This window comes from Chenopodium quinoa, unplaced genomic scaffold (genome assembly GCF_001683475.1).
Source record: "Chenopodium quinoa cultivar QQ74 unplaced genomic scaffold, ASM168347v1, whole genome shotgun sequence".
Classification (NCBI taxonomy): domain Eukaryota; kingdom Viridiplantae; phylum Streptophyta; class Magnoliopsida; order Caryophyllales; family Amaranthaceae; genus Chenopodium; species Chenopodium quinoa.
The window spans coordinates 994,994-1,020,772 of record NW_018744118.1 but is presented as its reverse complement, the minus strand read 5'-3'; positions in this window follow the sequence as shown (position 1 = coordinate 1,020,772).

Here is a 25,779-nt window from a genome sequence, read left to right as displayed (position 1 = left end):
AGATTTACCCCAATTTGAAGAAGTTGGTCAGCCCTTCTAGTAGTCTTAGAATATATCCCTACTTTTTCTAGAGCTTCCATTACCGCAACTATATGTGCATAAGATGAAGCTAGAAGTTTCTAAACATTCATCTCAACCTTAGTGTTTTTGAGCTACTTAACAATGTCATTATCTTCTACGATAGGTGCGTATTTCTTGTTGAGTTATAAGTATGGGTACTGTTATGACTGGTGGTTAGTTGCACTCGCCCGGACCTTGTAAGCACAGTGATACGGGAGTCTTCATCCCAAATGTCATCATTGTCTTCAACAGGGTAAAGTACAGCAAGAGGTGATTCCACCATATCTTTGAGGTATACATCCTCATCATCACTATCCCAAATTCCATTAATGTTGACATCTTTATTCAAGATGTCCTCTAATGTTGGGGTTTTGATGACAAGTTTACCATTATCTATGGGTCCTTGGATATATTCCTTGAACCTGAAAAAAATTTTTGTTAAGTGCCCTCCGGAATGATAGTACTTGCAGTAAAATTTGTTCATTGTTTTAAGAGACTCGCATGAATTTGGTTAAAGAGGCTTGACTTTACCTATTTCAAGGAGTATGTCAAAGGCTCTTTCATAAGGGACGTCTATGGGTGTGTAAGCCCTCTTGTTCCTTTTTCCTTGTGGTTCAACAACGTTGAAGAAAAACAGTTTTCTTCCAACAGTGTTTGGTTTGTGAGACGAAGAGGAGGGGTCACACTTTCTTTTGGGGATAGGCTCATTTTCTATCTTATTTACCTTCCTATAAAGAACATAAAGTTCAAGACTCAATTCGTGAAGACAATCAAGAAGGTTATTTAAATCTACAATGATAGGATTTTGAGCGGGACTAGCATTTTCTTCGTTGGTAGTCTCTTCTTGAAATCAGTCATGGCATCGAAGAAAATCTCCTCTTCTTCTTTAATGGCATGAATTTCTTCCATGGAAGTATCTTAAACTGGCTTAATAAGGAGTGATGGATCTGTTGGATCCTGTTCATCAAAAATAGACAAGGAATCAGAATGTGGAGAATTTTTAATTCTTGGCTTCTTACTAGCAGGAGGCACTGGAAGTTTGTTGTTGTCAATCAGGTATTGGATGGCCTCCTTTAATTTCCTACAACTTTCAGTAGAGTGGACCATACCTTGATGATACTTGTAGTGTGCATTTGGATCCCAATTGGATTGTCTCTTTTCGAGTGGAGGATCTTGCATAGGTCTAATAGGAATAATAAGTCCTTTGGCGTGAAGTCAATCAAAGGCGGTATCATAAATCATTCCAATAGGGGTGAACTCTCTTATATATTGCTTTCATTTTATTATTCATGGCTAGGACATCATTTAGATTAAAGGTACTAACATTGTTACTAGAGTGGTGTTTTTAGAAGAAGAAGGATTGTTGTTCTTCTTTCCTTTCCAACCACTATTGTTACTATTTTTAGCAGCTTTTTGTTTTGTAAGACCATCCTCAATTTTGATGCCTATGTTATAGACACCTTTGAAAGTGTATAGTTTGCAATGATATTTAAAATGTTTTTGGTATTTCTCTTGGATGTACTTAATGAACATCCTTATAGATTCTTTCTCACTTGGAACTTTGATCATCCTAGTGGAAGTTTCCTTCCATCTGTTATAAAAGGAAGTGAAACCTTCATTCTCTTTTTGTTTAAGAATTTCAAGTTCCCTATGATTGGTTTCTACTTGAATATTACATTTGTATCTATCAATGAAAGCATGTGTAATAAAATCCCAAGTAGCAATTTTCTCAGTGCCTATGGAGAAGAACCATTGTTGGCATACTTGTTCAAGAGAAAGCAGGAAAAGCTAGGGCAAACCTTCTTGTCAATTCCCTTGATCTCCAAGAGTGTCTTAAAGGCCCTCAAGTGAAAGTAAGGGTTGTCAGTAGTTTGAATTTAGGGTTGTCATTGGTAGAGAACTTCTGCGGAAGATGTTCGGTATCTACTGAGACCCGACCCCCTTAGAACTTATACCAATGTACTTGTAGTCATTGGAGATTTGACTCAAGCTGTCCTCCATGCACTTAATTGTCTCTATTAGTACTTTCTTGTTAAGGTCTTCGACTTAGGTTGTGAGTCCCTTGAGCATCTCAGCAAGTCCATTCACAATTTCTTGACGTTTCTCAAATTCATCTAGACTGGCCATTAGTTGTATCTTCTTTCTGTGTCGAATCGGTTTATCGAAGAGTATTACTTGAACGAAAGTGTTGTCCTTGATTAAACGCCCTTCTCTCCTTGACCAAGAGCTGTAATATTAAACCATTGAGTCTTTTAATGACTTAACTCAAATTGACTCATACTTTTATTGGGTCAAAAAAGCAAAATATTGGTGCATATTTTGGGAATCAAGTAAAACATGGGTGCATATTTTGGTAATCAAGTATGAGCATCAAGTAACATGGTTTATGGTGGGAGGATGATATCCGACTTACCCCCCTAAAAAAATGACGGAAAATAAACATACAAGACTCTAGACATGGTCATGATGAAAGACATGTACAAAGTGTGTGCTAAGACTCGTGAGTTAAAGTGACATGTTCAAGAATCGTGTAATGACCATGGGATTAAACATGTGATTACATTCAAGCAAAGACTAAGTTAAGACCTTGTTTGTACAATAATCGGTTATGGAACGTCAATCTAATTTGTTTTCGGTGATCCTTTCAAAGGTTTAAGCCTATAGTCCTACTACGTCAAGTACGTTTAGACTAGATTTATAAGTTCAAATTTAATAACCAATTAATTTAAGCAAAGTCCTTTTTAATCCTTGGTTAATTTGTTAAGACTTTATTTACAAAAACAAGTCAACACAAAAGGTTAGTTTAATCACAAGTTAGGAATGCACAAGTCGTCAAGTAGTCACAACATGATGTAATGAGTATGAAACCTAACCATGGCTCTAGTTCTCTAAAGGTCAAGGACTATGGTGTCAAAAAAGGGTCCATGGTTTTGAGTCCGGATGCATCGCACGGAAGCCTTACCTTTGGAAGAGTTGGCAGGATGGATGTGACCCCACAAGTTAGACTTGCTTCCATGGTTTTGTGAATCCACAATCTTGAATGCACCCATTGTTGCACGGAGTCTTCATTAGGGTTGATGAACGTGAATACTCAAGGGATGACCATATGTAGAATACATATGGGTTTAGAAAAGTGGGAAACTCTCAATCAGGAAGTAACATCGGCAAAACAGTACTAGAACAGGGCAAAACAAGAATACAGAATTCTACCGCAATGTCGCGAGAACTTGGCGCGAGAAGACAGAGGTTATCGTGCTGGACAACTCTGTAGCGTCGCGATAAAGTTGTCGTCTAGCGACAAACTCTGTCGTCTCGCGACATTTCCAATTCTTCGCGGTAGTTTTCTATGTTTGACGTTTTTTCCGATTTTCGTAGTGTTTATTCAATTTTAGTTGTGAAAGATATTTCCAGCTCTAGGCGAAAGAGGCAAATAGGGACCGGTTGAAACCCCCTATTTGGCAACGGTTTTGAACCGTTAGGTATTTGAAGGATGCCAAATCTCTGAAGATTTGGCACAGGTTCAAAACCGGTGGCTATATAAAGATTTGGCACCGGTCAACCGGTGCCAATTACCCATGGCGCGCTTTTTTTTTTTATTTCAATACAGTAGGTACCGGTTTTGACTTAGAACCAGTGCCAAACGTCCCCAAAAAAATTTTAAAAAAACTGTTGGCACTGATACTTTTCCAAAACCGGTGCCAAAAATTCCCAAAAAAAATAAAAAAAATAAAAAATTTGCATTTTTTTCACTTAAATCGTACCAAATACTTATATATAATCATAATATACATAAAAACACATATATTTTCTTCAATAACTTGTAATATTACACTTTAAAATACTAAAAAAAAAACACATGAGATTTCAGTTGAATGTTGACTAGTACACTTGGATCTTGTTTTGGTTTGTTGAGAAGTTTGTTGTGTTGATACTACTGTGCTGCTGTCTGTTTTCCTTTTGCAGCCATGTTGCTGGTTTTCTGGGGCGCTGTGATGCTGAGCTGTTGTGTTGCTAGGCTGGTTCTTGGTGGTGATGCAAATGTGTCTGTTTTCTGTGCTAATTCATCCTGTAGAGAGCAAACTTACAAGTCAGGCAAGAGGAATGTAATTATAGGCAGAATTAAAAACATAGAATTTTAGCACAACATCTTAATTCCTATCTAGGGTCTAAATATATAACTTCAAATGTTTTAATATACTGTTGAAACATATCCTGTCAAAGCTCCCACATATACTATCCAAAATTTTCCCAACAACATTTGCCTCTTGAATTTAGACAAAACAGACATGCTATTAGGCTGTTTTTTTTTCCAAATTGTGAGTGTTTTAATAACAACTCCCATCAAAATAAATCATAGGCTGTCATAGAACTTTAACTTCAGCTTATGCAATACCCAGCTAACCAAAGTAATTACACTGGGTTTTAGTTCCCCTCAACTTCCTGATAAATCAAGCAATCAAATTAAAACTAAAAGAACCAAGCATCAGCTTGTCATGCATAAATTTCCACATAATCCCATTAGCTTAATTCAAATAGCTCAATTCCCAAATAACAGCCTTCCATTAAACCGAATTCCATTAGCTTGATTCAAATAGTCCATAGCTAATGCTTTTCTCACTGTAAGATACTAGTACATGCCCAAAGAATGGAAGACATGTCAATACAATACTACATGTCTACAACTTATATAATAAGTTGAGCTAGCTCAAGCAACTTCTCAGCTAAATCTTGAGATCAAATATAGCTCTAAATCACTAGCGATAAGATCCAATACCAGTGAAGAGTGAAAATTAGGCACTTGATAGACTGCGTATGAACAATTCGTATATCAAGTATGGAAATTGAAGATTATGACACTAGCTAACTCTGTTTTTCTGAACCACCACCCAGGACATATTAATAGACGCATGTAAACATGTATATCAAATGTCAACAGACCTGTAACTATCTTGTTCAGATTCCATTGAACTTTTGATTATAATGAGCAATATCAAGCCATGTATATTAACCTCAATAGTCAAGACATTGTTTAATGAAGGTGAATTAAAAAAAGATTAGCTATAAAGCATTAATGCCCTAACCTCTCAAAAGATTTAGCACCCGTGCAAAAATCACTATATTCCCAGGAAAGGCATCAACCTAAAAGCAACCATTACAATGTTTACAAACATATATGACAGGAGAAATGGTGTAGTAATCGTAGCATCATTCATTGAAATCGTAGCAATCGTAGCTTATTTGTCATCAAGCTTCATTTTTTCTTGTAAGGCTTTCATTTGTTTTGCTCTTTCTTCTGAGAAATTCTTCAATGTTTCCTGGACAGAGAACATGAAATTAGTATAGATTAGATTAAAACACAGTGACCTTGACACCAAACTGGGCACTCACAACAACTTCACTTGCGGGAGTTGAGTTACGAAAGAATATTGTTGTCCCTTCCATTGCCTGCTCAGGTAAGTCCATGCGCAACTTGAGTCCCATTTCTGAAAATGCAGACAAAAGGGCCACATGATCCCCCTGTTGTTGAAACAAATATTTCGTAAGATGATAAATATGATCAAATACAAGTTCTAAGATGTATATTATCTTTGAGAACTCAGTAAAGTGCATCAAGGAAAAAAGAATTTAAACTAATCAAAAACTAATTATAAAATCAGATTAAATGAAACAACAGCTACACTAGAAATAAAATGTAACATAGATATTGTTTCGGGGTTTTCTGATGTCCTGCGGGAGAGTTACAATTCCGAGACTGGAACCGGACGCCTGTACCTGCAAAACAAACGGATGCTCCGGATGATTGGAGATCCGCCTCCTACGGTCAAGTTAGTACTTGATTAAGGAGTAATTAATGCGGAAATTAAAGTGATTGGGTCTCTCTAGGTGAGAGTGTTTAATGTGTGTAATCTGCGTTTTTAGCGTGTAAAATCCCTTAATGAGGATTAAGGGAGGTATTTATAACCTCGGGAAACGTGTCAATCTAGGTTTAGGTTAACGTTGGGCTGATTGGGCTTCCCTCGGAAGTTGGGCCTAGGTGACCGGTTATCCCAGGTGTCATGGGAAGGACACGTGTCGTGTCGTAATTGGTCCGTAGTGGACGGATCATTGCTTGACACGTGGCAGGCTCCTATTGGCCCATGTGACGGACACATGGCGGAACCTGATTGGTCCACTTGTCAGATGGTGATTGGTGGGGAAAAATCCCCTAATCATTTGCCCCTCACAGGTGGCACGTGACTGGTCACGTGTTACCTGTGACAGGTATCGCCCTATAACAGGCGACGACCTGCTACAGGTGTCACTCGGCGAGAGGCCGAGAAATTCTCCCGCCAAAATTTTGAATTCTGGAAGTGACGCTTCGCCTTCTCACTTCGCCTATATAAAGGAGTGTTGACTTCGGTCATTTTCACACTTGAAAACTTTGTGAGAGAACATTCGGACACCTGAACTTGCTCTGACATTTTGGACCCTTTCTGCCTACCGCCTGCTCTGACAAGCCGACTGCAAAGGATTTTTAGAACTTCATCAATCGTCACTCGTTCAGGTAACCGTCGGTTCTCTTACTCTTAATTTTCTCTTTACTTTATTCTTTTTTGAAATGGCACCACGGAAGCGCACGACACGACCTAGGTTAGTGATCAGCCGGTCACCGGGGACGGCTGAATCTAGGACTAGGAGTGCCGCCTGCCCTTTTCTGGACCCATCTTTTCCCTTTATACAAAGTCCGACTGTATCTGTGTCTATGCAGAGCATGATGGCCAGAACAAAAAAGACTGCCAGGATCTCAAACTCAGACGGCTCCTCCCACACGGTGCCGATTAGTGAAACATCTAACCAGGCGCCAGATGTGGAAGTGAAACAAAGCGGCTTGAAAGCCGGCAGTTCTGAGGGAGGAGTCAAAGTGACCCCTTCCCATTTTACAGTTGACAATTCTACATTCTCTCCTGCTCCTTTTAAAGGAGAGGAGGCGGGCCCCTCCGGGAGAGGGGAGGAGTCGTCCTCTTCGGACTCGTCAGAGGACGATTCCGAGTCTAGCTCTTCTGGCCATGCTTCCCTGGACACAGATGAGAAAAATAGTCGCCTACAAGAGACGAGGCTTTCTCACGCAGTTGAGAAGGGGGACGATTGGGCGGAGCCATCCGCCTCTCATAGAGAGAAAAATACCCCCTACTACTGCACGGTACCTCGGGGCCGGATCACGGCCATGCAAGAGAAAGTGGAGAGCTTTATCGCAAACCACACAATGGGCCCCGGCTTTTTAGTGTTCGTGCTGGATCCAGAAGACACAGTCGTATGGCCGGCTGGTACCAGTTATGATGGCGCCAGCTTTGGCTGCTACGAGGCGGCCATCAAGGCTGGGCTGCGCTTCCCACTACATCCAGCTGTTCAGCGGATCTTGGATGGGTATGAGTTGGGGTTATGGCAGTTAGCCCCGAACTCCTGGGTCAACGTACTCGGCTATGTGGCCGGGTGCAAACTGCACGGGGTGGAGCCGAGCTTCGAGGATTTCGCCCACATGAACTACCTCAGCCGGACCCCTAAAGCAGGCGGTACCGGCTGGTATCAATTGACGAGCCACAGGTGCTACCTCATGACGAGAGGTAAAGCGAACAAATGGAAGGACTGGCGGAGCACCTTCCTCATCATTGAGAGTTCAGACACAGAGCTGAACAAGCGCTTCAACAGGTGGAACAGGAATCCGCCCCTTCTTGCAGGCGGCCGCAGCATGCCGCCTGTTCCCCCCAAGGCTAAGAAAGAGATCCTAGATAAAGGACTCTTCAAAGTAGAGTCGAAGGTGAACTCTACTTCAGGGGTACGAGAGCAAGTACCCCTGCACCGCGTCTCGAGCTTCAAATGGCTCTACGACGAGTACTTTTTGGCCGCCTGTGGCCTCAGCAGTCGGTGCTCAAGAGGTAGCCGGCCTGTCGAATACTTTGTTGTTCCATGCATTTCTTGTTATGACTTTTATTAACTTTGCTATTTGTTTTTGCAGCGGACGCCATGAGCAAAATTACCGCCTCCAAGACTGCGGCGGCCATGTTGCGGGCCTCCATCATGCAACAGTCTTCAGCCGACTCCCCCAACAAGGGGGCACCCTTGGTGGGCTTCGAACCTTTCACCCTATTTTTGGAGTTGTATTTATGCATATACTGACTCTTTTCTTCTTTTTTAGACGGGCGCTCCAAGAGCTTCTTCTTCCCAACAGCCAGGCCCTAAGGCCCGGAGGACGACTATTGCGAGCTCTCCTGGTTCTGCCAGGAAACATGTGGCGGCTGAGAAACAGCCGGCCACTTCTTCTAAAACTCCAGCTGGGCCACCTAGAAGTATGAAATTATCCTTGTAAATTTTAGACTTGCTCCCTTCTTTACTAGGTCTAATCCGTTTGTTTATGCTTGATGCAGCCGGCCCTCAGGAGCCTGACTTGGTCGAGGTGGCCAAGTCTATGATCAAGGCCATTCCTCCAGCTGAAAGGGAGGCGGTCAGGGGTGTCGGCACCCTTGACCTAGACGGGATTACAGGGGTTCTTGCTGAGGTATACTTAGCATATTTTTTAGTATTTGAATTCCAGGACGCCTGTTTTCTTTTTTGTTTGGAAACTGACGCCTGTTTCCCTTTTTACTTAGGCCTTGCTCCGAGTGAACGGCCTTCGCAAGCCGCTTCACCGGAAGAACAAAGAAGTAAAGGCTGCAAAAGCTATGGCCGCCTCTGACTGTGATAAGGCAATGTTTCAAATTGCCTAAAATCAAGTTCTGACCATTGATATTCTTTATTATCAGGCGCAGGCTACCGCCGCTATCCGGGCTCAGTTAGAGGCGGCCCAGAAGAGGAATAACGAGCTGGAGGCGACCATCAACAACCTCAAGGCCGAGATGAGACCTCTTCGCCAAAAGATGTCCTCATACGAAACCTTGGAGAAATCCTTGGCGAGCGTAAAGTACGCCTGGTGACCCAGGAGAAGAGTCTTACTCAGGAGCTCTCGGAAAAGGCCGAGCAAGAAAAGAAACAGCTGGTCCGGGAGATGATGGAAGACTCTGCTCAAATCCAGCGCATGACTTGGGGCCGCCTCTTCCCCAATGCCGACTTTGCCTCATGGGAAAAAACGTACCGCCAGTGTTCTGATAGATATAATCAAGAGATCGTGGCGGCTGCTGAGGAAGAGGCATTGGAGGAGGAGGAGCAGCCGGTAGTGGCGCTTGTGCCGCTTGGGGGTAATGCATCAAAGAAGGATGCAGCTGAAGCCGAGTCCAGCAAGAAGAGTGCTGACCAGGCGGCAGCTGCTAATATTGAAGATCTGCCCCCTTCTTAAGCTTTATGTCTTCTTTCCACGGCCTGCGTGCCGTTTGTTTGTATTTACCCGGCCAGGGGGCCGGGGCTCTGAATATTTTGCGGTCTTTAATGACCGGCTTCTTTTTAATGAATTTTTTTGTTTTGCTTCAAATTTGTTTAAGTATTGAATATTCTGATATCCAATTGTACACTATACCCACTGTTTTACATGGCCGATAGTTGCAGACAGGTACGGATAGTTAGTCACGCCGCCTATGCCCCTGGACGACTGGTTGTCTGTTTCCAGGCTAGACGATCAGTCGGCCATTTATCCAATCGGTATTCGAACCATTTTAAAGACTGGATCCCCTTTAGGCAGGCGGTCCTGTCAATTGTAAAATTAACCAAGTATGAAAGTTGTTTCCCGCCATATTTAATCTAGTGTGAACAGGTGCTGTATGAACACCTTTTTAGTTTCATACTAAAATTTTTAAGGAGTGACCAAGTAAACATGATTGTTACCTAGTCGCCAAGTAACTGAGTAGTAGAGGTATCAAGCGGTGGATACCGGTTGTTCCCCTTTATTCGCCAATGTTTGTTGGCTTTTAACTCATAAGTTGTTAACCTAGCAGGTGTAGTGGTTGAGAGCCCCTGTTTGCTAAAAATAGGCGGACGACTCATACCTTTTAGGCTCCATACTAAGTTTGAGAGAGTGAATATGAGTTAACTTTGGAGTTACTCAGTCGCCGTCACTCCTACTTGAGTAGTAAAGGTACCAGGCGGCGGAGGCCGGCTGAACTTTTTGATTCGCCAATGTTTGTTGGCTATTAACTCAAGAGGTACCCCCTGCATTTATCCCAAGTAATGCAGGCGGTCATCTGACTCAGATGCCAACTGCTACCACTAGTTTGGTTAGTGATAGAGTTATCCTTGTCTGAAAAACGGCTACGTGGTTGCCCTAGGGGATAGTCGTATAGGTGCCGTGTAATTAGTTTATAGAGCAATGTTCCACCCAAAAGGGAGCTGCTCTCTGCGACGAATTTCATCCGGAGGGATGCCGTCGGACGCCTGCTATGATGTTGGGACAGGTCGTATTAGTTTTGAAGATTGGATCAGTTGGCTTGGCGCCTGGTCTGATCATTCGGCCTGTGGCCTTGGTTAGTTCTTGGTGAACGTAGGTGCTAAGTAAAAGGAGGGTAGCCGCCTGTTTAGGCACAGGGTCGGCCAGGCCCTGATCATTTTTAGTTAAGTATAAGGGGGGTGGCTGTGTGTTTGGAAACAGTCGGCCCTCTTCTATGGAGAGTAGCCGACTATATGTCCAGACGGCATGCCCCTATGGTGATAGAGTAAAATATTCAATGGAGAGTAGCCGACTGTAAAGGTACAGGCGGCATGTCCCTCTGAAGATAGAGTAAAATACTCAATGGAGAGTAGCCGACTGTAAAGGTACAGACGGCATGCCCCTCTGAAGATAGAGTAAAATACTCAATGGAGAGTATCCGACTGTAAATGTATAGGCGGCCTGCCCCTCTTAAGTAAGAATAAAACTTAAACATGGAGAGTAGCCGACTGTTTGTCAGCAGGCATGCCCCTCTTAAGTAAGAATAAAAACTGAGTATGGAGAGTAGCCGACTGTTTGTTAGTAGGCGTGCCCCTCTTAGTACAAAATTGAATATTAAGTATGCAAACTTTTATTAAGTAGCCCTTGACTATTTACATCATTCAAAAGAAATATTTCTTAAGATTATCTACATTCCAAGTTCGAGGCAACGGTTGTCCGTCTGGTGTTCCCAGACGGTAGGTACCGTCCCTGACCTCTTCACAGATTCGGTAGGGTCCTTCCTAGTTGGGAGTTAGTTTGCCAGACTCATTAGCCCTACCAACTGCTTCCATTTTTCTAAGTACAAAGTCCCCCACTTTGAGTGGACGCCTGTGTACTTTTTTTGTTGTATGATCTAGTCATTCTCAGGCGGTAAATTTCATGGCGCAAGACATCATTGCCCCTCCTTTCAGGAAGTGAGTCTAATGCCAGGCGCATGGCTTCCCAGTTTGCCTCTTCGTCATATAACATTACTCGAAGAGTCGGCTCGTAGTGTTCTATTGGAAGAACAGCTTCCGCACCATAAGTTAGGAGGATTGGAGTTTCTCCAGTCGCCCCTTTTTCAGTCGTCCTAATGGCCCAGAGAACATGTGGTAATTCATCCGCCCATAGGCCGCCTGCTCGTTCAATCTTTTTCTTGAGACCGTGTGAGATGATTTTATTAAAAGGCTTCTACCTGGCCGTTTGCTTGTGGACGGCCGACAGATGCAAAGTAGTGTGCAATTCCTTGGTCACCCAACCAGCTTTTGAGAACAGACGTCTCAAATTGGGGACCATTATCAAAAACCATAGACATGGGAACCCCGAACCGAGTGATGACATTTTTCCAAATGAATGAAATTACATCCTTCGTCTTGATTCCCTTTACAGCCTCCGCCTCTAGCCATTTAGTGAAGTAGTCGACGGCAACAAGTATGTACCTCCTTTTTCCTGTAGCAGGCGTATATGGACCCAGAATATCCATGCCCCACTTAGCAAACGGTAGTGGGCTATGAATGGTAGTGAGTTCAGTAGCCGGACGGTGAATTAGTTTGCCAAATCTTTGGCACTTGTCACATTTTTTCACCATCACCATCGCATCTGCTTCTAAAGTAGGCCAAAAGTAGCCCTTCCGCCTTGCCCGTTGAGCAAGCGTCCTACCGCCTATATGGGAAGCACAGTAACCAGAGTGAAGATCGTCCAGTATCTCTCGCCCCTTTTCTGGAGTAACACACTTTAAGAAGGGTTGAAGGTACCCCCTTTTGTGAAGTTCTCCCTTTATTATTTCAAAACTGGTTGCTCGTTTTTTCAGTGCTGCCGCCTGTTGATGATCATCCGGCAGGGTACCATTTGTCAGATATGCCCTAATTGGATCCATCCAAGTTGAGCTTCTGTCTAAGATTCCAATAGGTTCTTCCTCAATGCTTCTCCTCTCCATTACTTACCAAAAAACAGTTCGAGGAGTATCACAGGAGGCGGATGATGCTAATTTTGAAAGTGCATCCGCCTGGTTGTTTTCTGATCTCGGCACTTAGGTCAGATGGAAATCCTCAAGGGAGCCGACTGCTTGTCGGACCGCCTGTAAATACTTGATCATGGCCGGATGGGTTGCTTCGTATTCGCCATTGTACTGAGTCACTATCAATTGTGAATCGGAACAGGCGTCCATTTTTCTTGCTCCTTCCGCCTTGCACATGCGGATTCCGGCTAGTAAAGCTTCATATTCTGCCTCATTGTTTGAGGCCTGAAAACTGAAGCGTAAAGCATACTCGTACCTGTCGCCCTCTGGCGACTGACATATGACTCTTGCTCCACAACCATTTGAAGTAGAGCTTCCATCCACATATACCTTCCAGACTTGGTCTGTAACTTGAGAGTCCGGAGGACGAGTCATCTCAACAATCAAGTCAGCAAAGGCTTGCCCCTTTACTGCTTTTCTAGGCTCGAAAGTAACTTCGAGGCTCTGTATTTCTATGGCCCATTTGATCATTCGGCCTGACGACTCCATGATGGTCAGTGGCCGCTTGATAGGTTGGTCTGTATACACGACGACTGCATGTGCCAAAAAGTAGGGCTTCAACTTTTTAAGAGCCATGAAGAATGCAAGACCAAATTTCTCCACTAAGGGATACCTCAACTCGGCATTTTTCAGTACATGACTGACAAAGTAGACCGGGAGCTGACAACCGTCTCTTTCAGCAAGGGGAACAGCGCTTAACACATGATCAGAGACGGCCAGGTACATGTAGAGTACTTCTTTGGGCAAAGGGCTGACCAGCCTCGGCAAGGAATGCAAGTGAACTTTCAATTTCTGAAAGGCTGCCTCAGCATCATGCCCCCATTCAAACCTTGCCTTTTTCTTAATTGCCTGGAAAAAGTATAGGCATTTGTCGCCTGATCGGCTTAGAAATCTTCCCAAGGCCGCCAGACAACCTGTTAACTTCTGAACCTCTCGGATGGTACGAGGCGACTGCATGTCAATGACCGCCTACACCTTCTCAGGGTTCGCCTCTATTCCTCTCTGATTGATAAGGAATTCGAGAAATTTCCCAGACTCAACTCCAAAGACACATTTCTTGGGATTGAGCATGACATGGTGCCGCCTGAGTGTGGCGAAAGTTTCTCGGAGGTCCGACAGATGATCTTTCTGAAGTTTAGACTTGACAATCATATCATCAATATATGCCTCGACATTTCTCCCAATTTGATCAAACAACACAGTGTTTATCATTCGCTGGAAAGTGGCCGGGGCATTCTTAAGACCAAACGGCATGACCGTGTAACAGTATAACCCCTGATCAGTGACGAAGGCCGTCTTCTCCTGATCTTTCTTCCATAAAGGAATTTGATGGAAACCAGAGTAGGCGTCCATAAAGCTCATCAAAGCATGGCCGGCTGTTGAGTCGCCCAGGTTATCAATTTTAGGCAAAGGGTAATTGTCTTTGGGGCACGCCTTGTTTAAGTCTGTGTAGTCTACACACATTTGCCAGGTGCCATTCGGCTTTTTAACAAGCACCACATTTGCAACCCAGTCTGGGAAGTAACATTGCCGAATGAACCCTGCATCAAGTAATTTTTTAACTTCGGCGGCTGCCGCCTGACTTCTTTCTTCGCCATGGTTCCGCTTCTTCTGCCGTACCGGCTTCTTTTTCGGATCCACGACAAGTTTATGTACCGCCAGATCAGGACTAATTCCTGGCATTTCATGGACTTCGAATGCAAAGATGTCCTTGTATTCTTTCAATAGTTTGTGAAAGTCGTCACCCAGGACTCTCAGAGCAGTCGTCCCAACTTTGACTGTTCGCTCAGGACGTGAGTCGTCTAAGATCAAGTCCGTATGCTCACCAGCCGGCTGAGGGCGGAATTCATCCGACCGCTCCTCTACCAATGATTGCTATTTTCTGTCTTTTCTTGCGGCCCCCGTCTGGGCTGCCTTTCTCTTCTTGCCGTCTGCTTCTTGAACAGGCGCACTCTCCTTGACATTGTCAAGGTCTATTTTTCCACCACTCGACCCAGTGGCCATAACAGTGGGCTTGACATCCGAGAGATAGCACTCTCGGGCCATCCTCTGATCTCCCCTTAGGGACCCGACTGTTCCATTATCCCTCTTAAACTTGAGCAACATAAGAGATGGGATTATAACAGCCTTGGAATTATTCAGGGTTGGTCGTCCCAGAATCATGTGGTAGGCCGAGAGTTCTTCTACTACCAGGAACCGGACTACCATGTGTCGTCCTTCCCCTTTTTCGCCCAGGCGGATGGGTAAATCCACTCGTCCCACTGGGTGGACGACTCCTCCTCCAAACCCTACTAAAGGGTGGGATGCCGGATGTATGCAATCAGTCTGATATTTTAGTTTCGACAGAAATTTGCTACTGATGAGATATGAGGAGCTTCCGGTATCTATGAGGATTCGGCCAACTCTCTGGTTGGCCACTTTACATTCAATAACGATAGGGTCGTCATGCGGCCCTCTTACCCCTCTTAGATCTTCTTCAGTGATGACAATCTCAGGAAATGAATATTTGGAGGGCCGTTCTTGGTGAACGGAATTTACATCTAACCGTCTGATATTGTCTTTGTTGCCCCTAATAGTGGGGCCGCCTCCTGAGAAGCCGCCTGCAATGGTGTAGACGACTGCATCATCTGTATCGGAGCTGTCGGCCTGTTGATTCTTTTTGGTCGACTGCTTTTTTGAGGAAGTGTTCCCCGTAGATTTCTTGACATAAGTGTCAAGATCACCTTGCTCAGCCAGGCGGTCCAGATACCGCATGAGACTGATGCATTCATTGGTGTGATGACCAACATCTTCATGATAATCACAGAATTTTTCTTGGTTCCGATTGTTTGCAGAACCCTTCATGGGGACCGGCTTCTCAATTGAGATCCGTCCCTTGATTTCCTTTAGGATAAATTGGCTATCCTTGTTAAACACATACTTTGGGGAGTATGGTTTGAATTCTTTTTTCTTCTTTTGGGACGGCTGTTTAGAGGAATCGATTGCCCAGACCTCTTTTCTCTTCTCGTCTTTGTTTGACGACTGCTTCTTTCGTCCTTCTCTTTTGTCGGACCTTTTCCCGTCTGACTGTTTTACCGTACTACAAAGATATAGGCTTCTGCTTCAATCAAGGCCTCTTGAAGAGTCGCCACCCTCTTTCGGACCAAATCAAATTTGAAGGTCGACCCGTCTTTGAGACCTCTGAAAAAGTCAGTATAAACTACTTCATCCGGTAACCCTTGAATCTGTATTCTCATCAGGTTAAACCGCCTGATGTAAGAACGAAGCCCCTCCTTCTCGCCCTGCTGAATTGTTCCTAAATCAAGGGTCGTCTTCTTCGCAGGGATGTTCATGGCGAAGTTGGAGGTGAATAAGTAAGCAAGCGTCTTGAAGTTATTTACACAACCAGTCGGCAGGTTGCCGAACCATTGTTGTGCGATTCCTTTGAGAGTCGCTGGGAAACACTTGCACCAAGTGGGATCATCCAACCCTTGAAGGTACATCAGGTTGGTGAATGCCATCAGATGGTCTTCTGGGTTAGTAGTGCCGTCATAGGCGCCTACTAATACATTTTTCACTTTGGCCGGCTGAGCGGCTTCAGTAATTTCCTTGAAGAAGGCCGACGGCTGTTCACCAAGTCTAAGCAACCGTAGCTTCCAGTCCATAGGTTGGACATTTTTTGCTGCATGTCCACCAAACGGAGGTGGCTGTAAAAAATACTGTTGTTGCGGTAAAAACGGTAAGTTTGGTACCGCCTGGTCGCTATGAAAGCCGGACTGACGGGAGGTGCCGCCTGACTGACTCTCATGATACGACTAAGTATGCCTCATCGAGGTATTTCGCAGACTGTCTTGGAAGTTTGAAGTAGAGGCCGACTCTGACAATCGGTCACTGTTCTTCTGCTCTAGCAGTAGCCGAGCGTCTGTGTATGTTTTCCTCGACCCGTCCGCCTGAATATGACGAACAGGTTTCCTATTTCCTGGAGTAGGAAAACGGTATTTTGTGAAATCAAGGGCAGGTGGCTCCCACTTCCTAGATTTAGGATGAGGGGTCGCCTCTCGCCCTTGAATTGGTTTCCTCTTCCGTGAAGATGAGGGTTCCTTTTTCCAGAGCAGGCGGCTTCTTGTTGATCAACTCTTGAATTTCTCCCTTGAAGTCCCTCATGAAGGTCATGAGTTCGTTCCTTGTGATGGGAGCAGACCCATCAGTCGGCTGCTGCCGAACAGGCGGTGCGCCTGCTGGCTCGCTTCCAGTTTGAAGATGTTCCCGTTCCCTCCTTTCGGTATGACGGGTACGTCGGGCCCTTAGGGTCCCGTCTGAAGCTGTGTGAGCTTCAACTTCAAATTCATTCTCAGTATCGTGGTCCGACTGAACTAGAGGGTCGTCCAGGGGACGTCTCTCTTCAGGAGCCGGTACAAACGTGGTTGCCATCTCAGAAGTACTCTCCCCACAGACGGCGCCAAGATGTTTCGGGGTTTTCTGATGTCCTGCAGGAGAGTTACAATTCCGAGACTGGAACCGGACGCCTGTACCTGCAAAACAAACGGATGCTCCGGATGATTGGAGATCCGCCTCCGACGGTCAAGTTAGTACTTGATTAAGGAGTAATTAATGCGGAAATTAAAGTGATTGGGTCTCTCTAGGTGAGAGTGTTTAATGTGTGTAATCTGCGTTTTTAGCGTGTAAAATCCCTTAATGAGGATTAAGGGAGGTATTTATAACCTCGGGAAACGTGTCAATCTAGGTTTAGGTTAACCTTGGGCTGATTGGGCTTCCCTCGGAAGTTGGGCCTAGGTGACCGGTTATCCCAGGTGTCATGGGAAGGACACGTGTCGTGTCGTAATTGGTCCATAGTGGACGGATCATTGCTTGACACGTGGCAGGCTCCTATTGGCCCATGTGACGGACACATGGCGGAACCTGATTGGTCCACTTGTCAGATGGTGATTGGTGGGGAAAAATCCCCTAATCTACTCAACCATATTCCCAAGCTTTTGTCATCACTTCCTTTCCTAATCTACTCAACCATATTCCCAAGCTTTTGCTTAACATACGTGGCCTCTATGCCCATTGCTCAAATTTATTAGAACTGTGAACTATTTTTCTATTTTGTAAATAAAACAAGACACACAGATAGTCAACCAAATAGATTACCACACAAGCAAAAACTTAATCTAGGACCAATAGTAATTGTTACTGCAGAAAGATCTTTAGCAGTTAAGTTTGCTTTGTCAAGTGCAGATTGTGTTACTTGTAAATGGGGAAGAAAGAAAATAATAAGAACAAAAAGGTCATTCATACTTCGTATTGCTTGCTAGACTAGTTAAACCAATTACTTCGTAACACCATTGAGCTATCAAATAGAATGTAAACTTCACCAAATCAACTGATAGGTCATATAATAGAAGGCACTCCAACAAACATACATACTAAGCCATAAAGACCTATCTTACTAATTTAAATAGGCACACATATAAACTAGGGCAAGCAACCAAGACAATGTTACTTAGTTCACCTGACATGTCAGGTTAGCTAGAAATGCTGCCAGTCACAACTCACAAGTATTTGATATAGGGAACTAAACAAACAAAGAGCTTCAGCGTTATAAGAGTGATGCTGAGCATTAAGGGCAAGGTGATATTATCTTCCAAAAGTTTAGTCAACCTATGAAATTGTGAAGCCAATATATCTCTACTTGAAGGTTCTCTAATTTGGTTGGATAACCCAACTGTTCTCTTTTTGAACTAATAAACTACTCAACATGAATGTTGCGATTTAGAAAATAGGAGCAACTCAACTTAACTTAACTACTAATCAAAATCAATAACCAAGCATAATTAGCAACCCTAAAAATCGCATATTCCAGTGAATCAACCAAACTCAACTTCACTCAATTATATCGACTCAATTATACAAAATTTCCAATCAAATCTATAACATAGCACATCAATCAAAGTCCACATCAACTAAAAAGCTCAATCACGACAAAGATCTGAGCAGATCCGATAAAAAAAATCAAACATACAAACAACACCAAAATCACTAGGGTTTTCAACTAAAATAACTCAAACAACAAAAAACACCAAAAAAAACTCAAAATGAATAATTGGACCAAAAGACCAAAATATAATGCAAAGCTAAATAACCAAGAAACCCTAACCTCGAATTTTTGATTTTTGGTTCGAAATTGATTCGAATTTGTTGTTGTTAAAGATCCACACACATCAATTTAATTCAAAATAGACGAACCCAGAAACCCTAACCTCCAATATTGTAGAAAGAGGGAAGGAGAAGGAGATCGAGAGAGAGAAGAAGGGAAAGCGAAAGTGGCGGTTATGGAGAAGGAGAGAGAAGGAGTTTGAGGAAAGTCCTTAGAAAAAGCTCAAAGGCCCCTTCAATGGAGAAGAGAGAGAGGCAGATCAGACGAGATAGCAGGAAAGATCGTGGAAATGAAATCAAGAGAAAGAAAGAGTATATCCGGTGTTTTTTTTTTTATTTACAACAGATTTAGCACCGGTTCAAACCGGTGCCAAAAAGATAATTTGCCACCGGTTTGGCTGGAACCGGTGCCAAAAGCTTGTTTTCCAATCCCGCCCGTTTTTTTAACCACCGGTTTCCAAAAACCGGTGCCAAAGGTGGGGTGCCTTTGTCATTTTTTCTACTAGTGCAGCTTTTCCTACGTGTAAAAATCCTATGTTTTTGACGCATTACGGATGATCTTTCCCATGCGAACCTTTTTATGCTTATGCCACAATATTAATAAAAACTACGCACATGAATATAGAGAATCTTTCAAGACTCATCCACTCATTCAAAGTCAATTGCCAAAATAAATTTTAGGAATCAAAATTACAAATCCTCCCTAGTGGAGTCGCCAAAAACTTTAGGGAATTTTTCAAACTCAACTTTGAGCCCCACTATGATCATGCATTTAAGCATAGTGGCGTCCAAAGGGAAAGAAGCTAGAGATAAAAGTGTTGCCAACAAGTTTTAGGAGCTTCTAAATCGTTCACAGATTTGAAGGTTAAACCCCATTCACGATCACAGAGATCACTAACTCCATAGTGGTCCGGAACCATGACTGAATATTCGGGGATGATGGTACGAATCCAATCTAAAAGAGATTGAACCCGCCCTAAATCGGCCTCTACTTAATTCTTATGATATTCATGTGCGCTTCCCGATCAACATACATACATCAAAGTAATCCTAAGCATATTTAATCTACGTTGGTTGATTAATAATGCACAATAATATTAGCCTAATTTCAAATTATTAATTACCTTATTAAGCGTAATTTCAAGTACAAATTCTTTTTAAACCTGCAAGAAAGGGCGTGATCAAACAATAAAAATAAATCATGAATAATCAAGCAACATATAATTGACACAACAATCATCATCATAATAATATCATCATCGAATCATTAGCATGATCAATAGCAAAATCCTAGACATGATACTAAACGAATTAATAACAAACCCTAGCATGTCACTAATAATAAAATCAAAGCTTTAGCCTAAACATGATACTAGTAATCATAATAAACATCCTGACATGATACTAGGAATTAAAATAATATTCTAAGCATCATTTCTATATTAAAAGACTAAGTAAGTAATCGGATTACTGTTTTTTTATGCCTTGTATCTCTTTCTATCAAAACAATACACACGTTAGTAATATTCAAGAATGATTAAACCAAACAAATCAAATCAAATAATAATTGAAATATAAATTCCGAACCAAACCCTCAAAACTATCAACTTTTCACGTCGAGGTCGAAGGCAACTTCGAGATTAGCTAGGAGTATTCAAAGCTCGTGAAGGAGGTATGGTGTAAGATTAGGAAAAGAATTAAGGATGTGTGGGATGTGTTTAGGCTAGGCAAGAAACATGGAAGACAGAGAGAATACTAGAGAAGGGATTAAATGATGATTGTTGGTGAATGAGAATGGGTTGATACGCCCTCTATTTATTGGGAAAAAAAAGGGTCGAAGGATAAAAAAAAGAGTCAGCATTTTAATTGGAATAAAAAAGGTTCCATCGCGGCGTGACGGCCTTGCCGCGGCGCGACAGCTTTGTCACGGCGCGATAATGCTGTCGCTCAGCGATGGTTTTGGAAAGATTGAATCCGTACGGAATCCAATTAGATTAGGTTAATCAAATTTTTGTACGTAATCTTATTTGACAGAGATTAGGCTCATTCAAAAACAGATGTTTTATCCGATGTAAAACTTTTAAATCTTTATCTCAAGAAATAGGATAAATTAGAACCTTCTAGAGGATTCTAAAAGCTTAATAATAAATCCTAATGGATTTAGGATTGAAAACAACTTTCTAAATGATTCTTGAAGCTTGTAATAAATCCTAATTGGTTTAAGAATGAGGTTAAGTTTAATGGACCCTCCACATGGTCATTGGGTCGCAGGTAAGGCTCGGTTCGGGCTCGGTTTAGTATTTTGGCCATAACATTTTAGTTATAAGTCGGATTTGGGCTAATAATATATCGTTGGAAAGCTATCTTCAAACTCCATCCAACTATGCAATAATTGGACCAAGATCATTGACAAAAATATACTGGTTTGGACGTTTTAATAAATTGGACACAAAATGAATGATTTTGGGTTTAAAGGCACGAAATGAATGATTTTGGATTAAAACAATTAGGAAAGGTTATAACTTCACGAGACTCTTCAACTCTTCACCTAACTCAATAATTAAAAACGTGAAAGGTACTCCTCACTGGGTTTGGTTTTTGGGGAGACACAATCAGGTGTTTACAGGATGCTATAACAGATGGCTTGATCTCTCCGCCATATGTTCCTACTGATTTACAGTTCACAAATATTTTTACAAAGGCACATGGAAAGAAATAGTTTGATTATCTTATCAAAAAGTTGGGTATTTTTGAACCACATGCTCCAACATGAGGAAGGGTGTTGAGATATTGTGGGATATTTTACGGAAATTTGTTATTGTTTAGTATTGTTTCCGTAATTATGTGCCTTGGTATATATATATATATATATATATATATATATATATATATATATATATATATATATATATATATATATATATATATATAAATTGAGATCATGTGAGAACCAAGGTTAATAATAAGAACTAGGAACTCATCTATATCGTTGATTACAATTAATCTAACGGCCGAAATCTTGCCCGCCTCATTAATGGCATAATAGGAAATTATCACTTTAATGACTACCTAAAAATTTTCTCTATTTGTTTTTTCTTTTTCTCTCTCTTCTTCACTCTTTCTCTCACTTCCTCCATATTTTCCCAGTTAGACTTTTTCATGGTTCTTCACATATCAAATTCCTTAAATTCCTATTTAGATCATCGTCACATGCTATCTATGAACAAGTAAGTCGTTTGATTATATTTTTCTTTATTCTTTTTTATTTATTAGTTTTTGTGTTTTTAAGTTTATATTATTTTGAGTTTGAAGTAAGGTTTTTGCCAATATTTTGTTTGATTAATTTGTGTTCCCCTTCTTTAATCAGATATTTGATTTGTCTTGTTGTGTTAGTAATTTCACATTATGTTATTTGGAAATAATAATTCGTTTGATTTTTGTATGATTTAACTTATTTTTCTTCTTTTTCGATTGAGGTTTTCTTCAAATTTGATTGATTATAGGGGTTTTGTATTTGATGTTGATATGAATCAAGAGGCTAATTCTTTTAAAAGAGATAACACACTTTTAGAAGGTCCAAATAACTCCATTATAGGTTGCCCAAACAAGGAAATAAGCAAGGAAAGGTTCAATAGATCAATTGGGAAAAAAGGAAGCTTGATCACCAAGCAAGAAGAAATGACACATTCGGCTTTTGGCAGCGATTGCGAAGGCCACACGCCACCTTACATGAACCACCTTGAACCCAGCTACAACTTGAGCCGGCGCGTGTAGAAACCCGATTGTCTCTCCCCAAAAACCAAACCCAGTGATGAGTACCTTTCACGTCTTTGATTATCGAGTTAGGTGAAAAATTGAAGAGTCTCATGAAGTTCCATAAGCCCTGACCATTTTTAACCTTAACTAAAAATGTTTTAATCAAAATTATCTATTTCATGCCTTTAAACCCAAAATCATTCATTTCGTGTCCTTAAAATCATTCATTTCGTATCCTAACTTTAAAAACGTCAAAAATAGACTATTTTGGTCCATAATCCTAGTCCAGTAATTTTCAAGTTTGATTGGGTTTGAAAAGATATTTCCAACAATATATTATAAGCCCAAATCTGACTTATAACGAATAAGTTATGGCCAAATTACTAAATCAAGCCCAAACTGGACCTAGGTCCACCTTACCTACGATCCAATGATCATGTGACAGTCCATATACCTTAATCCCAATTGTTTCGGGGTTTTCTGATGTCCTGCGGGAGAGTTACAATTCCGAGACTAGAACCGGACGCCTGTATCTGCAAAACAACGGAGACTCCTGGTGGTGGGAGCTCCGCCTCCGACGGTCAAGTTAGTACTTGATTAAGGAGTAATTAATGCGGAAATTAAAGTGATTGGGACTCTCTAGGTGAAAGTGTTTAATGTGAGTTTTTAGCGTAATCAGCCTGTAAATCCTCCAATCTCCCTTAATGAGGATTAAGGGAGGTATTTATAACCTCGGGAAACGTGCCAATCTAGGTTTAGGTTAACCTTGGGCTGATTCGGCTTCCCTCGGAAGTTGGGCCTAGGTGGCCCGTTATCCCAGGTGTCATGGGAAGGACACGTGTCGTGTCGTAATTGGTCCAAGGTGGACGGATCATTGCTTGACACGTGGCAGGCTCCTATTGGCCCATGTGACGGACACATGGCGGAACCTGATTGGTCCACTTGTCAGATGGTGATTGGTGGGAGCAAAATCCCCTAATCATTTGCCCCTCACAGGTGGCACGTGACTGGTCACGTGTTACCTGTGACAGGTGTCGCACTGTAACAGGCGACGGCCTGCTACAGGTGTCACTCGGCGAAGGGCCGAGAGATTCTCCCGCCCAAATTATGGATTCTGGAAGTGACCCTTTGCCTTCTCATTTCGCCTATATAAGGGAGTGTTGACTTCAGTCATTTTCACACTTGAGAACTTTGTGAGAGAACATTCGGACCCCTGAACTTGCTCTGACATTTTGGACTCTTTCTGCCTATCGCCTGCTCTGACAAGCCGACTGCAAAGGATTTTCAGAACTTCATCAACCGTCACTCGTTCAGGTAACCGTCGGTTCTCTTACTCTTAATTTTCTCTTTATTCTTTTTTGAAATGGCACCACGGAAGCACACGACACGACCTAGGTTAGTGATCAGCCAGTCATCGGGGACGGCTGAATCTAGGACTAGGAGTGCCGCCTGCCCTTTTCTGGACCCATCTTTGCCCTTTATACGAAGTCCGACTATATCTGTGTCTATGCAGAGCATGATGGCCAGGACAAAAAAGACTGCCAGGATCTCAAACTCAAACGGCTCCTCCCATAGGGTACCGATTAGTGAAACATCTGACCAGGCGCCAGATGTGGAAGTGAAACAAAGCGGCCTGAAAGCCGGCAATTCTGAGGGAGGAGTCATAGTGACCCCTTCCCATTTTACAGTTGACAATTCTGATCCTTTTCAAGGAGAGGAGGCGGGCCCCTCCAAGAGAGGGGAGGAGTCGTCCTCTTCGGACTCGTTAGAGGACGATTCCGAGTCTAGCTCTTCTGGCCATGCTTCTCTGGACACAGAAGAGAAAAACAGTCGCTTGCAAGAGGCGAGGCTTTCTCACGCAGTTGAGAAGGGGGACGATTGGGCGGAGCCATCCGCCTCTTACCGAGAGCAAAATACCCCCTACTACTGCACGGTACCTCGGGGCCGGATCACAGCCATGCAAGAGAAGGTGGAGAGCTTTATCGCTAACCACACAATGGGCCCCGGCTTTTTAGTGTTTGTACCGGATCTAGAAGACACAGTCGTCTGGCCGGCTGGTACCAATTATGATAGCGCCTGCTTTGGCTGCTACGAGGCGGCCATCAAGGCTGGGCTGCACTTCCCAATACATCCGGCTGTTCAGCGGATCTTGGATGGGTATGAGTTGGGGTTATGGCAGTTAGCCCCGAACTCCTGGGTCAACGTACTCGGCTATGTGGCCGGGTGCGAACTACACGGGGTGGAGCCGAGCTTCGAGGCTTTCGCCCACATGAACTACCTCAGTCGGACCCCTAAGGCAGGCGGTACCGGCTGGTATCAATTGACGAACCACAGGGGCTACCTCATGACGAGAGGTAAAGCAAACAAATGGAAGGACTGGAGGTGCACCTTCTTCATCATTGAGAGTTCAGACACAGAGCTGAACAAGCGCTTCAACAGGTGGAACAGAAATCCGCCCCTTCTTGCAGGCGGCCGTAGCATGCCGCTTGTTCCCCCCAAGGCTAAGAAAGAGATCCTTGATAAAGGACTCTTTAAAGTAGAGTCGAAGGTGAACTCTACTTCAGGGGTACGAGAGCAGGTACCCCTGCACTGCGTCCCGAGCTTCAAATGGCTCTACGACAAGTACTTTTTGGCCGCTTGTGGCCTCAGCAGTCGGTGCTCAAGAGGTAGTTGGCTTGTCGAATACTCTGCTGTTCCGTGCATTTTGTTATAACTTTTATTAACTTTTGCTGTTTGTTTTTGCAGCGGACGCCATGAGCAAAATTACCGCCTCCAAGACTGCGGCGGCCATGTTGCGGGCCTCCATCATGCAATAGTCTTCAACCGACTCCCCCAACAAGGGGGCACCCTTGGTGGGCTTCGAACCTTTCACCCTATTTTTGGAGTTGTATTTATGCATATACTGACTCTTTTCTTCTTTTTTAGACGGGCGCTCCAAGAGCTTCTTCTTCCCAACAGCCGGGCCCTAAGGCCCGGAGGACGACTATTGCGAGCTCTCCTGGTTCTGCCAGGAAACATGTGGCGGCTGAGAAACAGCCTGCCACTTCTTCTAAAACTCCAGCTGGGCCACCTAGAAGTATGAAATTATCCTTGTAAATTTTAGACTTGCTCCCTTCTTTACTAGGTCTAATCCGTTTGTTTATGCTTGATGCAGCCGGCCCTCAGGAGCCTGACTTGGTCGAGGTGGCCAAGTCTATGATCAAGGCCGTTCCTCCAGCTGAAAGGGAGGCGGTCAGGGGTGTCGGCACCCTTGACCTAGACGGGATTGCAGGGGTCCTTGCTGAGGTATACTTAGCATATTTTTGAGTATTTGAATTCCAGGACGCCTGTTTTCTTTTTTGTTTGGAAACTGACGCCTGTTCCCCTTTTTACTTAGGCCCTGCTCCGAGTGAACGGCCTTCGCAAGCCGCTTGACGGGAAGAACAAAGAGGTAAAGGCTGCAAAATCTATGGCCGCCTCT